The sequence below is a fragment of the Gorilla gorilla genome, chromosome 1, assembly GCF_029281585.2.
Source record: "Gorilla gorilla gorilla isolate KB3781 chromosome 1, NHGRI_mGorGor1-v2.1_pri, whole genome shotgun sequence".
NCBI classification, from domain to species: domain Eukaryota; kingdom Metazoa; phylum Chordata; class Mammalia; order Primates; family Hominidae; genus Gorilla; species Gorilla gorilla.
The window spans coordinates 172,257,389-172,270,535 of NC_073224.2; the positions used below are offsets into that span (position 1 = coordinate 172,257,389).

The following is a 13,147-nucleotide window of genomic DNA, read 5'->3' on the forward strand; positions in this document are numbered from 1 at the left end:
TTATGTGTGCTTAAAGTTACACCTGTTTTCCTTCTACTGGATAGAAAGCTCCTTGAGAGCAGGGATTAGTATTTGTACATCCTCAGGGCCTACCAGAGCATCATAGCAGTCCACTGATAAATAGCTGTGACAGGGAGCGAAGGGGTAATTTTTGGTTGGGGAATCCAGAAACTTGGTGGTAGAGGTGACCTGACAGGCCCTAGAAGCATGGGTAGAATCTCAAGAGGGGGAAGTCAGAGAGGGGAGGGCTTTCTGGGGGGAAAAAATAAAAACAAAATAGGAATAAGTCACAGAGTTAAATTCCAGTGACCATTTGAGGAGCAGCAAGGAGAGTGATTGCTCTTTACTTTTTTGGTTTGCGGGGCCCCTTTGAAAAGCTGACAGATGTTCTGGATGAATGCTATGGAATACCATGAATGCCTCTCCCCAGAAAATGTATATTACCACAACATTTCATAGGAATATCTGGACCCCTTAGGGGTAAAGAATCCCCACAGTAAAAAGAGAAAAAGTACTCTGAAACAATAGATTACAGCTGTATTGAAAAGGGTTCCTGGGCCCCAGTGAAAGTTGCGTTTAGTGCAACAGTTAATTGGGAATATTTGATGATTTGTTTGTTTTAAGCTTTTTATTGAAGTAAAATATTATACAGAAAAGTACCCAAATCATAATGATTTAACCATAAGTGAAATACACAGCCAGTACTTAGAAGCTGCTTTGTATTTCCTTTCCCACCTTTCCCTTCAAAGGAAACCAATATCCCAACTTCTAACAGCATAGATCAGTTTTTCCCGTTTTTAGTACCTAATGTAAATAGATTTATATGGTATGTACTCCTTTTTTTGGCAGGGGAGGCGGTTGGGGGGTGGCGTCTTGCTCTGTTGACCAGGCTGGAGTGCAATGGCATGATCTCAGCTCACTGCAACCTCCGCCTCCTCCTGGGTTCAAGTGATTCTCATGCCTCAGCCTCCCGAGTAGCTGGAACTACAGATGTGCACCACCATGCCCAGCTAATTTTTTGTATTTTTAGTAGAGATGGAGTTTCGCCATGTTGGCGAGGCTGGTCTCGGACTCCTGGCCTCATGTAACCTGCCTGCCTTGAACTTGTAAAGTGCTGGGATTACAGGCGTAAGTCACCACACCCAGTCTCCTTTTTCACTCTTTTACATTTGGCTTCTTTCACTCAATTTTATGTTTGTGAGACTCATCCATATTATGTGTTTTTAAAGGTTGTTCATTGCCATTTGCTATATAATATTCTATTGAGTGACTCACTGTGTTCTCATTTTAGTCATTTGGGCAGTTTCCATTTGAATAGTGCTGCTGTGAACATTCCAATACCTGGTCTTTTGGTGAAAATAGGTACACATTTCTGTTAGGAATACACCTAGGACTAGAATGGCAATACCTAAGTCAGTACTGCCATAATTTACATTCCCACCAACCAGTTGATGATTTTTGAGGAGGATAATATCATTAGAGCTGAATTTTAGGAAGATTCATCTGGCTGTGGTATCTATGGTAGCTTGCAGCAGCAATTTCAAATTATTTCAGGAAGCCCTGGGAATCCACAGAGTCCCCTTGGAAGCTGCCACTGGGGAGGGAGAATGGAAAGCCAATTAGTAGTAGTGCTCTGAGCACCCCTTTCCCACACAACCTCCAACAGAGCAGGCTGGCTCATACCTGTTTAATTTGCTTTTGCCAACAGTCTGATGGATTAAAAGCCTTAGAATAGAGCACAGGAGAAACCAAGAAAACCAAGGCCATTGCCATCATCTCCCAACACATATCAAGGGAGGGCCTGAGTGAAAGGTTGATGCAGGGGACTCGGAAGGGAGGTGCTGATTAGAAAATAGAACCAATAGGGCTAATCAACTCTGGTCGCGATTGGGCCTAGATAACTGTAATAAAAGCTATTTTATTAGCAGAAAGAGAAGCTGAGTCCAAAGAACTGGCCTCCTGTGTAGAGGAAGGGCACTTCGACTTTTTCAGTTCCAGGACCTGGCAGGCCGTCTGGATGAAAGGATGGGGTCTCACAGACAGGTCCCCAGGACCATAGATAGATCTAAGAGTCCTCTGCAAGCCCTTGGAGGTGGATGAGAGTAGAGATGACAAAGTGAGGAAAAAACATGCACTCGGGCAAAATCTTCAAGGACAACTGAGTTGAGAGCACTCAGAGCAGGAAAGATGTCAGCCCGGAACATGGGGCAGCACCTGTCAGAAATGTGAAGACGCGCCCAAGGGAGGGCCAGGATCTGAAATGAGAGCAGTCCAGGGTAGCAGTATCAGTGCCAAAAGACGGACTTGTTCAAAGAGTTCTTCCGCATTATCTAGAATCATGAAATTTCACAGAGGTGCCTCTTAACTGTCACTTATGTTCCAGTTTTTCTGTGTATTGTGCTGTTTCTCTTTGAACTACCAACAGTGGTGCCTTTGCACATGGTAACTCAACCAGAAAACTTGCTGTCATACCCTTCCCCAAACCATTCTGGCTAAAGGAGAGGTTTCTGTGTGGGGGGACCTGTTTTCTTGAAACATTCATTAACACTATTTTCCCTCCTGAATGCTTTTCTGCTTTAGAGCTCCCTTGGTAAAGAAAGCTGTCCTGCCCTGCCCCTCTCCCATAAGCTGGTCCCCAATTGTGAAGTCTCCTGGGGCTTCAGAAGCTGCCAACTGCTGACCCGTCTCCCTTCCCCGTGTGCATATTTCTGTCAGGCACTAGATGCAGCTGTTTGTGCCACCTCTAAGGTTCACCCTAGTGACATTTACAGTCCCCGTATTGATCATTATGATAACATGTAAGTATCAAAAGCTTAAATTGGTGGCTTGAGTAGTTCTGAAGAGCAAGCAAGGGAGGGCTATTCAGAGAGAAGCAAACAAGGGGTGCAGAGTATCTCTGTTGTTCTCCTTTGTTGGGGACGAGGAAGCTGAGACCCAGGAAAAGAAGTGACTTGAACAAGGCACCAGACAGAGCAATCAGGGAGACCACGCCTTGTGACTGACAGTTCTGTTGTGTTCTAGTCCCATGGCTCTTAACTAGCAGTGCAGCTCACACTCATCCAGAGCTTTTCCAGAGTGCACTTTTGCCAAGTCCTACCCCGATACTCTGACTCTGGAGGTACGGGGTGAGGCTTGCACCTGGATGCATGAAAAGAGCTGCCCAGGTGATTCTGAAAGGCAGCCCTGTTAGGGATCCATCTTCTGGTGGCTTTGTGATTTCTGTCTTTCATTTTGCCCTACCTCTTAAGTGCAGGTATGATCTGTTTCTAAGAAAATGTCATTAAATGGGGAAGGGGAAAAACAATATTTTCCACTGTTTAAGGTCCAGGAAATTATTAGAAGTGAAAATACACTAAAAAGAGGAGAAGCAACTGATAGGGCACTAAGAAACAGGATTCTTAATGAGGCAAAAGGTTCTGTTTTTCCAATTAACTGCAAAAAAACTTATCACATAAATTTGCATGCTAAATTCGACAGGTTCATGCAAGACCACAAGTAGAAATGAAAATAAAATTAAGTAATTAATTAGCCCTATCTAATATAGATGGTATGAGAAAGCGCCTTGTAAATTGCTATCTTTTGATGGCATTATTATTATAGCAGGCTTACCACATTAGAAATACAATACCAGATTTCTACATTGGGTAAAGGCGGAAGGGACATACAAAGATGTGGCAGCATCTACATGGGACACATAGGTATGTTTTCCCAGAATTCAGCTGGGAATCGTTGTCAGTTATAAAGCCCTCCAGCTCATGAAGGCACATGCATCCAGAGATCATGCGAATGCCGGATCTGCTCATTTGTAAATGCTGACGCTGACAGGTAATGGTTGTTTATAAGAATTATATGCATGTATTTATTCAATCTACCAAAATCAATCTTATAATTTCTACATGTAATATAAACACATGTCATTTATTTTGACTTACATTGTGCATAAAAGTGTTTCAAAGAATCTCACACACTTGTGAAAACATTCCAAGAACAGACTTTGTATAGAATTTGCTTCAACTTTCTGAAACTCTTATTTGGTCACAGACAACTAAATACTGGTCTCCTGTGATCTCTCCCAGGAGTTTAATCCCTGGACCCATTGAGTGCTAGAAAAGTTTAATTGACTTTGCAATTAAATAAGTAAGTAAATAAAAGGCATAATATTGTTGTATTACCTATTAGGATTTGCTTTAAAGTGTATATTATGCCCAGTGCCACTCATAAGATGAATTACCCTTGGACGCAGCCCTATTTCCCTCCACTTTAAGTAATTGACCTGCACAGGCAGATTTAAGCAATGGGGGCACATGGCGCACTTCTTTCTTTCCAAAGCTTGCAGGGTCACATGTATAATTTCCAGTATTTGTCCTTAATACACCAAGAACAGAGATCAGAAGAGGCGCGGCTTTTGAAACCAAAGGTAGTGGGTAGCCTGAAACCAAAGGTAGTGGGTATCCTAAAACCAAAGTCTATATCACCCTCCCTTTCACAAGTACAAGAATGATGAGAACACATGCACTAGTAATGTACTTTGGGAACTTAAGTAGAGGTATATTCAGAACACACAAGATGTTGTGCAAAAATGTTATATTTTGATTTAGAGATGTGTATTACAGTTCCTAATTGATATTTAACTAGAAAAAAGCTAAACAATTAGTTTCTCTGACTTAACCTTTTCATTCAATAGATAATACATTTGGGAAAGTCTTCTCTGGAGGAATCTTTTTGTAATGTGACATCATCTCATTTGTTTCATAAATTCTGGCTTTCACACATTGGGTTCAAGCCCTTATCACTCAACTAAAGCACTGCCACAGATTTCTGTGTCATCATTTCACTGGATGAAGTGTTTATTGAGTTCTCACTCTGTGCCCAACCCAAGGCATATGTTGTTCCTGTGTTTCCTGAATTATGAAAAAGAATGACAAAGCTGTCACTTCCTGCCAAGACCATCCATGTGACTCATGATAAATCAGCACACACTTATTCTTTGTGTATTGCATATGGAAGATATAAAGCACAATATAATATGAGGTGCCCACCATCAGATAGAGGATTCGACTTAAAGACTCTCATGGGTGAAGTAGATGTCAATATTTGTGAAAAGTCTGCTGCCTATAGTTTTAAAAAGCCAATGCTTGGGACCCATGGTCTGGTCAGTTACTGATATACCAAAAGAAGCAGAATATTTCAAATAGGTCTGGCCCAAGAAACCTGGGGCTGAAATTAGCCATGGAAGTTCTTTTAGGGGGATTACAGACAGGAATCCTCCCACTCCATTCCACTTCATGCTCTCATTTTGTGATATTCTTAAATTTGAGTGAGTAAAACTTAACAAGCAAGTTGTTTATAGTAACATGAGTATTTAAATTGGTGTCATCTTTTCATTTGTTGTAAGTGATGCTCCGTCATGTTTTGTTTGACTCAACCACATATGTTAAAAGTTCTGTACCTATTTAAAGAAAAATTTTAATGAACTTGAAATAATATTTCTGAGAAATTTTATGTCACTCCTTAAGATGAACTGGAGACATTCTGAAATACAAAACTCAGTGAACTAACGTATAAACGTACTGTATGGGTGCCATGTTATTTAAATTGTATTGATGTTGCTGATTGGGTTTGGACTTTAAATGGCTTGCTTTGATTTCTGTCCCATGTTTTCCCTCAAGTAACATTTTTAAAAAGAAGCTGTTAATCAAGTTTGCTTTTAGAGAGAGAGAATTCTAATCAATTTAGGGAATGAGTTAGAACTGTCAGAAGTTGACTTGGGAACATCTTGTATCATCAGTCCTTTCCCCTTTGAAAATATATAAACATTTAGATACTGTGAGTCTCAAAACAAGTACTTTAACCATGAGGGCCAACACAAACTGTTCACCTTGCTGGTCACCCCAGAAATTCCACAGACTTTGACCTTTTTCAAAGTACAGACATGTTTGGCAGACATGTTTCCTCAAATCCAGACATGTTTAAAAGGTGGTGAGGGCATGTTTCCTTGCTAGCGTGTTATGGGAGAAGGTGAGATGAGGGAAGAAAGAAAAATTAAGTATCCTATTTTGCATTTTTTGGCGTGTCAAAGTTAGGAGTATCTGCACCACAGTGTTGGGCCTTTCCTTTTTCATGGGTACCTCCAAGGAATGATGCTTCCTGGCAAGTAAAAATTGGATGTCTGTGACCCAGAGCCTGAGCATTGTGTGAAATGGGCAGAGGGCCCAGATTGTGGCTTTTTTAATCCTGTCCATGCTCCCTCAAAAGGCAACTGCTTCCTTTGTGCTGTGGACATTGGACATACTTGTTAGATCATGATCTAAAGAAGGAAATTGTAGATAATAATTAACATGTCTTCCATTCTTTCATGACAAATAACTGATAATGTTAATTATATAATATGTTATGACATGTTTAGGACTATAGACTTTTAATTTTTTAAATTTTCAAACATATATAAAAGTAGAGTGAACCTCATGCAGTTTAATTGTTGAAGTGACCCGGCTGCAGCAGTTAACAACTAACTCATAGCCAGTCTTTCTTCATCCATATCCCCACCCACTCTGTACTCTTATAGTTTCTATCACTGTAGATGCATTTTGCCTGTTCCTGAACTTTATATGAATAGAATTGGGCCAGGCGCGGTGGCTGACACCTGTAATCCCAGCACTTTGGGAGGCCAAGGTGTGTGGATCTCCTGAGGTCAGGAGTTCGAGACCAGCCTGGTGAACATGGTGAAACCCCATCTCTACTAAAAATACAAAAATTAGCCGGGCTTGGAAGCACATGCCCATAGTCCCAGCTACTCAGGAGGCTGAGGCAGGAGAATCACTTGAACCTGGGAGGCGGAGGTTGCAGTGAGCCAAGATCACGCCACTGCACTCCAGCCTGGCAACAGAGTGAGACTTCGTCTCGAATGAACGAATGGAATTGACAGTGCATGCTCTTCTATAACTGGCTTTTTTGTTCAATATGATATCTGAGAGATTCACCTGTGTTGTATCAGCAGTTCATTCCTTCCTGCTTTTCCACCACTGTATCCTCCAGTTCTGGTTTATCAGCTCCTCTTTTGACCAGTTTCTGAGCACAGTCCTGAGCTCATCCCCTTCTGCCCTCTCAGTTACCCTCTTTGCACATCTTCACTCTCCCTAGTTTCTCAACACTCCTCCTCTGTTTCTGGAAATGCTCCAGTGCCAACCATCTCTAAAACAACCCTCCTGCCCCTGAAAGTTTCGATACAATTCCTTGTCTTGACTACACTGCCAAATTTTTCTAAATATTCCTCTATAGTCACTGCCTGGTCCCTGAATTAATAGTTCTGTGTTCAGCCCCTTATCGTTTGACCTCCATTCCCTTCAAGCTGTGGAAACTACTCAGCAGTCCCCAGTAACTCCCAGTCATCTGTGAGCTGTTCTTGCCCTCTACTTCCTTTTACCCCGTAAAGTGACTAATAACTCCTCCCCCTGGTTTTGTGAATAACAATTACTAGGTGTTTTTCTTTTCTTAATCATAAAAGTATCATATGTGGTTAAAGAGCATAGAATCAGGAGCCAGGCTGCCGGGATTAGAGTGCTGACTCCTCCATTAACCTTCTTTCTGACCTTGGCCGTGTTCTAAGTGGCTGCCTCCCTCAGTTCCCTTAATTCTAAGCTAGGAAGAACAATGGAAATAACCTCATAGCATTGTTTTGAAAATTAAGTTAATATCTGTAAAGCCCTTAGAACAATGCTTGGCAAGTGTAAGTGGTATATAAATATTAACTATTAATTCCAAAAAATGAAAAACTCACAACTACCAGAGTACATAGAAAACAACACTAAAAATCCCCTAAAATTCATACAACCTGGCAATAGCTACATCTTGAAGTACATTCTTCTGTTTTCTTGGTATAATATGTTTTTAACTAAACGTATTTATACAGCATTAACTTGCCCTTCCTCCCTAACACTCCCTCTGTTTCCCTACCTTTTGTGAGGATGTTGCCCTGTCCAGGGTGGCTTCCCTCAGCCTGTCTCTGCTCTTTTGAAACTACCCTACTATCCCCATCCAAGTGAGAAAGGCTCAAAGCCATCCTCTGCACTTTTCTTCATGCACCCCTCGGAAATCAACAGCCATTTCTGGGCTGTCACTCCGATTCAGCCCCAAGAATGGAGTCTTATTCATTCTTTCATTTTCACAGCTCTCACATCCAGCTTTTAAAAAATTTTTTGCATTGTAATTGCTTCCATCTGTTTGAAATCTCATGCACTAACTCCTAATAATAATGATGTTTGATAGATAGATGAACACTGGGTGGTTTCTATGTGCTGCCTCTTTTCTATATTATTTAATCATTACAGTCCTGTGAGATAGGCACTCTTGTTATCCTGTTTTACAGATAGAGAATCTGAGGGTTCAGGGAGAGTGATTTGTTCAATATTATACAACATTAAGTGGCAGAATCCCGATTGAACCCAGTTTCATCTGACCCCAAGCCCTGACCATGTTGCCTGCTCCTGAACCTTGTATGGAAATAGTCTACTTTGTCTTTCACTGTCTCCCATTTCTGTTCCACCCTGCATAGGAGGTTGCTCAATCATTTTCCCCACAGTGTTCCCTTATGCCTGCTTTTTCTGCTCAGAAACCTTTGGTGGCTCCCATTCCACATGAGAAAGTTAACTTTAATCTGCTCTCTACCACTCCCCTCAGTAACTATTTTGAAATTCTCCCCACCCCCACCTGTCAAGTTCCTACCCTTCAAGGATTGACTCATTTAAGACCTCTCTCCTCCGTCTTCTGGCTCCTCAAGTCCTCACTGACCATCCTTTCTCTAAGCACCTACTGCTTGCCTTTGGCATGTTTTACTGACCCACTTACATTCCTTATTTATGTGCAGGACTCAGTCCATCGTGCTGGAGTCGTAAGCCCTTTAACCACCAGCCCAGTCGCCCACATTCATTGTTTGTTGGTGAAGCCCAGCCCCAGCTGGCGACTGCAAATGTCAGCGAGCTGTACACACTCTTCTCTGTCCTTTCTCAGCCTTTTTCTCTCCTGGATCCATTTCTCCTGCCCCTTCAAGAAGCTGACACAACTCAACGCAGAGGAATGGCTCCCTAGGAATTTAATTTCTCTTCTCCTAAAATGGATGCAGCAGCATGTGCCTGTTGCCTCATTTTCAACCCTCCCATCAGGTGTTTGGGTTTTTCGGTTTCTTTTTTTTAAGTGCATTCTAAGGAAGTGGGTGAGCTCCTATTTGCTTAGCAATATTAGAAAGCATGCCCTCTTCTTAATGTGGGTCAGATGCTAGGGCTTTAAGACTAGAATCATAAATATCTCTGTTGTTCTTTCTGTGTTCTTCTGCTTTGTCAGCCCACCAAGAACTGGAGGTAGATTAGCTACATTGTGGGCAATATCCAGGGTTAAAGGATTCCATTTCAGACAACCTCCAGCCCTGCTCAGCCAGGGGAGCAGGGAGCAGGAATGCTGATGGGAAGGAATCCCAGTTGGTCATGTAGGGAATTACAAGTTGTCTGGGTTTAGGTATCAAAAGGGCCACAGACCACTTCATCACAGATAAGAGGTAGAGCCCTCAACCAGGGAATTTGGAATATTCTGCCTCTTTTCTTAGGCAGATTGATATTATGTCCCTTGCCAGGAATAACCTTCTTAAGATGTAGGGTCTGTCTGTGTATCCCCCATTCTCAGCTTAGTCCTAGGATAATGCTAAGAATATGGATCAATCTTGGCTTAAATAGACTGATGCTAATTTACTTGATAGCTGGATCATCCTTCTGTTGGAAAGCTCTATCTAGAAATTACCTCCTTCTAGTAGAGTGGTCCTTAAGCTTTAGGGAGCATCAGAATCATTCATAAGGATTGTTAAAACAGACTGCCAGGCCCACTCCCAGAGTTTCTGATTCAGTAGATCTGGGATGAGTTTTGTGGATTTGCATTTCTAAGGGGCTCCCAGGCGATGCTCATGCTGCTGGCTGGTGTGACCACACGTTTAGAACCATAGCTGTAGCGGACTTCCTTGCTGGAGTCACTCCACTCTGGGGCTCCTTCCTTCACACATGCTTAGCACCTTGGAGTACTGTGAACCTGTGTCCTGGATATATTCTTAAGTTGTTTGGAAATATTCTCTCACTTCATATAGTATTGTTTGCTGCTAAAAGCAGTGAGTTCTTTTAGGGCAGGAATTTTTTTCTTCTGCTTCCCTGATCATTCCCACTTCCTCTCTGCAGGCTCAGAAGCTTTCTGAGGGATGCAGGAGGCCTGCAGTGTGGAGTGATGGCTAGGAGCACCAGGCTTCATGTCAGCCCTGGAGCTTATTAACTAGGTATCCCTGAGAGCTTCACTTGGAAAATGGGTTAATAAAACTAACTTTACCATGGTCTTAAGAATATATTATTAATCAAAATAAAGACAAGGTTCAGAGCAATGTGTATAATATGCTCCCATTTCTATTTTTAAAGACAGATATAAGCATAATCATGTCTATATATGCATGGGATGTCAGAAGGAAACAGGAAAAGCTGATAACAGTTGTTGCCTGGGAAAGCCAGGAGTACCAGGAGACCTAGTTTTTGTCGTATAACCTTTTAGACTGTTTAAATTATTTGCTCATGCATATATTCTTTTAGAATTTGAAAACTAGTTAATGAATAATAGTAATGCCTTTATCAGGGATGTTGTGAAGAGTAAATAAAATAATTTTATCTAAAGCCCTTAACACAGTGCCTGGCACAGAAAAAGCACTCTAAATGTTAGCTTTTGTTTTCAATATTAAATAATTGCTGAATTTATCCATTCATCTATTCATTTATGGAGAAGCACATGAGATATCTGGCTCTCCTAAGCCAGCCATGCAGATATCAGCAAATCTTTTGTCAGCCGTCTTGCTATACTATGTAGAGAGTAAAACTTGTTTGTAAACGTCGTTCTTAGTGTTGACTGTAAACACATGTCTGTGTGTTACTGGATTCTGGTCCAGCAGACACAGAAGGGGCTAAGTTCCACTCCTTCATGGGTCCCCATCCGAGGGCTACTCCCCATGGGCCCGCCTTCACCAGCTGAAAACTTATTTGGGGCACAGGATGAGGGTGCATGGTCCCTTGGAATCTTGGTGCCACACAAGTGGCCATCTCATGCTGGAGGTGAAAGTTCAGAGCACCAGCAACTGGCCCTAATCAAATGCATGGAAACATCAGAAGCTCCACCCAGGCTTCTCAGAGCTGTGCAGGCCACCAAGCAAGTGAGCATCTGTGGGCTCAGAACAGTCAGTATTTCACGGGATACTTTTAGGAAGGAGCAGCAAGGTGTATCCTGTTTCTAAGAAAACAAACACTGGGCATGCAAACACCCAGGGTGCGAGACTCAGGCTGGCTGATGTGTTGGTTGCTACATTGCATGTCTTAATCTAATCCAGTTTTAATTGAGGCCTCATTCTCCACATTAGTCAGTATGAGAGAAGATGGCATGGGATAACTCAGCTGTCTGCTTAGGGCATGGCTTTAAAGTCAGATATCTGGGTTGAAATCCTCTTTCTGCCATGTAATAGCTGTATGATCTTGGGCAAATTATGCAACTGTCCTGAGCTTTTGGTCTCAGTAGGTATGATAAACCCAACCTCCTATAGTTGCAGAAAATATCAAATGAATTAGTATCTGCACAGAGTACTTGACACAGTAGCTGGCATACAGTAATGAATAAGTGTAGTTGCTATATTATTACTGAGCCAACGGTGGGAAGACAATATTTATACACAGTAGGCACTAAATAACATACAATTAACCATTGAAATAAATGGTGTTATAGACCTTTTTGAAAGCTTGACGGTGGCTATAAATCTTGTCCTTCGGAAAACAAAAAAAAGCAAAACATAAGCACACACACCAGATTTTGCATACAGTTTTAGGGCATTAGTGCACAACTCCCCATGCCCACCTTTTGCATTCATGACCCACCCTCAGGAATCCTTGAACCCATAAGATGTAAGCATGTAGCAGGAATTCATGAAGGGAATTAATTACTATAAACAAAATTAATTAGGGAGACAGACCTTCCTTGGAAGAGGTGATGTGAACTAGGGCCTACAAAAGGAGAATTTAAATAGGTCAAGAGAAGAAGACAGAGAATTGGAGTGGAGGCTCGCAGGTGAGACTTTAAACACAGCCCATGAAGCCAGGAAATGGGGTGACGCTCCCCTGATACTATGACAGTATAGCAATAGAGGTTCTGCGCCGGGCCTCTGGAATCAGCCTGCCTAGTCTCAAATCCCAACCAAGCAGCTTGCTAGCTGTTTGACACAAGACACATATTTAACCTCTCTGTGCCTCAGTTTCTTCATTTGTAAAATGGGCATGAAAATAGAGCTTACCTCACAGGGCCATTTGAGGATTCAGTAGGATAATGTATTGACATTGATGGGCATATAGTAAGCTCTGTGTAGAAATTAGCTGCTTTATTATTAGGATTTTTATTATGGTGGCAAAAACATTAGAGAGGATCTTGAGTGTGAAGCCAAGCCCTTTGGACTTTTCCTGGGGGGTCCTGGGAAAGCCAGAGAGGACCAAACTGAAAGGGGTACTATATCTGAGCATAGTGGTCAGGGTAGATCAGATTGAAGAAGGATTAGGGGCAGGAGTGCTGTTACAAGGCACAGGCAGTAGCCCTGACCTGAGCTGCAGAGAGCCAAGACTCAGGTAAAATAGAAGACAGGAGAATGGGGAAAGTTAAAATGGGTTGGGGGTGGGGGTGGGTTGTCAAAGTGGAGAATTTAAGATTTTCAGAGTCCAGAGTTTCAGGTCACACTGTCTAATAAGGCAGCCACTATCACGTCCAAATTGAGATGTGCTGCAAGTATAGAATATTTATCAGGTCTCACAGGTTTAGTACAAAAAACATTTCAATAATATTTACCATGATTACATGTCAGTTTTTTCATATTGGGCTAAATAAAATTAATTTCACTTTTTTTTAATATGGCTACTAAAGAATTTTAAATCACATACGTGGCTCACATTTTTATAGGACAAAGATGGTCTGAGGAGTTAGAAAGAGGGCAGAAGCAAAAGGAGGCCTCTGTGACCAGGACAGTGGTGGTCAGGTTGAGGGTAGACAGTGGTGTTTCATTGGGTTTTACCTGTGTTGTGTTTGAAGCAACTGTGGACCATTCAAG

General features: G+C 41.9%; 1 protein-coding gene across 7 annotated transcripts in view; it reads left to right on the forward strand.

Annotated features, from left to right (window-relative positions):
* GNG12 (G protein subunit gamma 12) overlaps positions 1–13,147 on the forward strand; it is a 131,704-nt gene that overhangs the window by 102,418 nt on the left and 16,139 nt on the right. The gene's annotated exons all lie outside the window — the stretch shown is intronic.